The sequence below is a fragment of the Platichthys flesus genome, chromosome 9 (assembly GCF_949316205.1).
Source record: "Platichthys flesus chromosome 9, fPlaFle2.1, whole genome shotgun sequence".
NCBI classification, from domain to species: domain Eukaryota; kingdom Metazoa; phylum Chordata; class Actinopteri; order Pleuronectiformes; family Pleuronectidae; genus Platichthys; species Platichthys flesus.
In genome coordinates this window covers 2,775,434-2,780,256 of record NC_084953.1, presented here as the reverse complement: position 1 = coordinate 2,780,256, position 4,823 = coordinate 2,775,434, and positions in this window count along the sequence as shown.

Below are 4,823 nucleotides of genomic sequence, written 5' to 3'. Positions count from 1 at the left end.
GGAACTCGCCCTCGAGATGGAGCCGCCGAGCGATTTCCAGGTCAAGCGAGGATTGAGGAGCTGGGAATGATGGAGCGGGGAACTGGGACAGTCTCCTCTGTGTGTCTGGGCAGGTTTTTCGTTGTAGTTAGTAAAGCTAAGTGCGAAAGACGAATGAAGGGAAGTTTCAATCACGGGAGTGAATCGTACTGAGCTTCAGGATTTGCAAAATCGAACTTGCACAGACTCAGAGTCAAAGTGATGAATTTTAAAAGGTGACTACAAGCTACTAATCCCATGTAAATCCAGAATTGCACCGGACTCAACTCCGTGAACCCAACTCTCCCATTGAATTCAATCAAACTGCAGCAGATTGCACAAACTAATCGATATTACTTCTCTAGGTTTTGTCTGATTTTTCATTAAGATTTGTTCATTCTATCATTTTGTGAGCATTTCTCAAGAAATAGTGCAAAGTGCTTTTTAAAATGTTAAAATAAAGTATAAAAGAATTCCTTTACCTGCCGCCTTAATTGAAAATGTGTTGCTCCTTGGCCCAGACTCCATCTAATCCCACCGGTAGACAGACAAAAAGAAACAAACACATAAATCCAGGGTAAAAAAACAGAAAATGAGAAGTCGAAAAAGCCTGTAATTCATTCACAACTCAATAAATCTGTTTATTCTGCTGCTTTCATCGTCTTTTATTTTTTATTTGTTTGCTAAACACAGTCGCCGGCTGGTTATGGTCAGAAAGTTAATCACGAAAAAAGCGGGCTCTGTCAATAAATGGAGGGAAAGAGCTTCTCCTCTGATGAAATGAGAAAAACCCGTCGGAGGTCACAGAAGTTATAAAACATCTAGTTAAATTTGATCTGCCATCTATTAGGTTCCTGAACGCGACGGCTGAAATACTCCAGTGTTCTCGTCCGACCGAACAGAAACAGAATCCAGGAAGTCGCACACGGCTGATCCAGCTTCCTGTTTCCCAAACCAGCCAAAGCCCAGATGTGTTTTTGTTTGAGCAGACTTAACGACCGGGCTCCTCCTCGGGCCGAGTCGGGGCCCCCCGCAAGAATTACAGCAACTTTACGGCTCCGGAGCAAATGGGAGCCTCGGCCTGTGACACCCATGAAAGATGACACTTACAGCAGCATATTTCTTCCAGACATTATGAGGGCGATGATGAATGAACGGGGACCCTGGACCCGGAGCCTTTTCAAGGTAAGGAGGCCTAAACCTGATGGCCTCCAGGGCCAGCGGTGGAGGGGGGGGTGCACATGGGAGTCCATTCTTCTGTGCACTGATGATGGAGAGGGACTCACCTCTCGCTAACCTCTGGTGTCCAGGCCCCGTGAAGCAGGCAGGCCTCACCTCCGGGGAGGGACTTTATGATTTTGATGAAACGCCTCCGACACCATCACAGCTGCCATTAGAATGTTCAAAGATTGACAAAACTTAAATGGGCTTTTCACATCAGAACTAAAACAGACTCATCCACGTCCTCGTTCTACATTGTACTAAGACATATAATGTACTGTACGGCCTTAAATTCGCAGTGACCTCTTGTCTCCGAAAGGCCACTCACGCGGCGGCAAAGCCAAAAAAGGTTCTGGGATGACTCATCGTGTGAACATTAAAGTTTTACGGGTAATTGCTAAATTTAAAGGGCTCCTTTTTTACGGTTTCATTAAAAAGCCATTACAGCGGATATAGGAAGCAAAACATTGGCGTGGAGGTTAATTTCCATGGGGATTTAAAGACAATCTCTCTCTCTCTCGCTCTCTCTCTCTCTCTCTCTCTCTCTCTCTCTCTCTCTCCTCCGCGGCACTGCGAGTCATTCACTCACTTTGCGATGCCAGTTGGTAAAGGTCGATGCAGAAGGGCCCGGGGACCCTCAGAGTGCCTGAGTGAAAAAAAAAAAAGAAGAAGATTAAGATCCAGAGTATTGATAAACCATCACTGACAATACGGAGCAGCCGCTGGGAGCCGGTGACATGTTTTCACCGACTGAAGTCTCTTTCACAGTCCACCGGGACGGCACAGTGTAACTATAGCAAACTGTGAGGAGGGGGGGGGGGGGGTACTGCTTCTTATGAGTGTCCCAGATGCTGTATCAAATACTTTCAATCATTCTAGATCGCTTGGTAAATCTTGAAGAGTAAAGTGACGGCGTGAAGACGTGTGAGTATAATGATCGTGTGCTGCGTATGAAGATGAATGACTTGACAGAAATCCGTCTTGATCGCCCCCTGGTGGCTGGCTGCTGGGTCGGTCCTATTCCCAGCCTCCTCCTTGTTAGTGGATGGGTGATGGGCAAACAAAGAATACCTTGACTACATGTTTCACTGATGAACATTCAAGTGTTCTTGCTTTTATTAGATTTGATTTTATCATCATCACTCATCACTCAATTTAAGCCCCTCCCATCAGGCAGGAGCTTCTCCCCCAAAGTTAACTATTAAACAACTTCTGCTCAGTCTGACAAAACTGACACTGTGCAAAATAAATTTCTTCATCACTCCCATTTTAAACACACCAATAGCTATTGTATTTATCTTACCGCTTAAATCCACTGTACATATTCTCTTTATTTAATATTTTACTGCTATTGTATATGCACTCTCATGTAGTTATGTTTACTTACATTTTATGAAAAACTTTATTTCACACTTCTTTTGCTTTAATACATTTCTTTGGACTATTGCGTTTTTACATTTCCTTTGTAACCTTATCTTATCTTATCTTAACAGGCACAATTTGATTTGAGGATGACTTTAGTAATTTTGTCGTGTTTCACAATCACATTAAAGTTGTTGGAGCTTGTTTCTAGTTGTTGATTTTATAAAAACAGGGTGAAAGAGTTTGTTTATCAGCTGAATTCCACATCCTGCACATTTAGAGTGAAAATAAAACCTTCTCTGCATTTGTTGAGTTAGACTCATCACCGTAGTTTAACTTTGCTTTGAGATCTAAAAGGTGAACTCAGCAGCTTCTGCCCACAGAGGTCTGTTTGCTGTTCTCGTGGTGAGCACGGCTCAGCTGGTGAAAACAGCTGAATAGAATCTGCGGTGGCCCTGGAGAGAGCTTTGTGAAGTCGGAGTAAACAGCCCTGGGTGATGTTGTCGGGGGGGGGTTTCTGGCCCTGGGCTTGGAGGCTGCACATCATAAGAGGAAGCCCGTGTTACAAACTGCCAGGACCCGGCTGGACAGATGATAGTATTTCACAGAGGGGAGGGGGTGATAAACAGAGGCTGTTACTGGACGAGTTATGAAAGTGCTTTGCTACTAACGTACTCAAATACAGATGTTTATTGACGGAGCTTCTCGTCTGATATCTGGGTTAGACATCCTTCAAACACACCAGAGGAGGTGGAGAGAACAACCTCAGTGAGACCTCAGGGAGAGCAGCGGAGAGAGAATGATCCAGGAAGACACCGGCTGACAAAACAATGGACTGACAGGCCAAGATGACCACCGACCTTCGACCCGTCCAACCAGTTCCCAAGTGCTGGGTTTACTTCACAGGGTCGGGAAAGTTGGGTTTGCTCAGAATGACCGGATCCAGCTCGAGGTCAGCCTCGTGACAGAAGCAACGCCTGCACCACACGACTGGTGTTCTTCTGATCTGCTCAGCCGCCATGTCCCGGATATCTTGGTTTTAATTTTTTCTGTACGATGAGCGCAAATGAATGTGTAGCTCCTCGTTTGCCTGGGGCCGGTTCTTTGATACATCTGATATGAGCCCTTCACTGACATGTTGCTTTTATCTTAAGAATAAATGATGTGATTTAATGATTACTTTCACTTTTTATGGTATTCAAACCCTATATAAATGGTTATATTTGCTTTTTTATTTATAATAAGCTTTATGGTTAAAGATGGTAAAACACTCTCTCCCTCCCTCCCTCCCTCTCTCCCTCTCTCCCTCCCTCCCTCCCTCTCTCCCCGGGTTATGAATGTGCTCTCCTCTCTCCCAGCAGTACACTTGGCCCCTCAGAGGCCAAACATGTGTTTGCAAGAACAACTTCATTATGCTCCTGTTAGCGTGACAACACATAAATCACTGTGAAGTTGGGCTACCATCTATAACACAAACACTTATGCACAAAGACTCACACAAACACACACAACAGCAGCAGCACGGCCACAAAACAACAACTGTGACGGAGGGGGAGGCGCCGGCTTGACTCTAATAGAGAGGAAAGAAAATCCCCGGGTCAGCTCTTCGTGTCTTTGGGGACAATCAGGGGAGCAAAAAAGCAGATTGCTGCACACAATTTGATCATCCGCTACCGGGCATGGGCTCTCAATTACCTGCCTGAAATAGGCCTCTCCCTGGGGCCCTCAGGCCTCATTGAACAGGAGAGGTGGGGACGGTAATTATATCTTGGGCCAACCCCAAATCGCTTCCCATTAGTCTGTTTCCAGCGTGTAGCCGGTGTATCCTCGATGTGTCACTCGTCCAGGGCCGTGTCGACACGCTGCTGCTGCCGCCGTTAACCCTGCTCTAATTTATTAAAGGCCTTAATTGTGTGTTGCCATGTTGGTTTTGGCCCGTGCTCACTCAAACATCAGTCTGTCCCAATGTGGGCTGGAACAGGCAGATAGTGCCGGAGGGACTCGGTTTTTCTGTCTCTGCAGAGTAGAGATCTTCTTTTCTGTCCAAACACACGTCTCCATCCTTCTTTTCCAAAACCCTTCTTTCTATGGAAGGAAATCTCATCATAACAGGAGTCACCCCTAATTCCCACCGCGGGAAATGAAGCGTAAAAATAGTTAAAAACTCATAAATAAAAGGAGGGGAACGCAGATCGCCGGTGCCTGAGGCCATGATGCAGCTT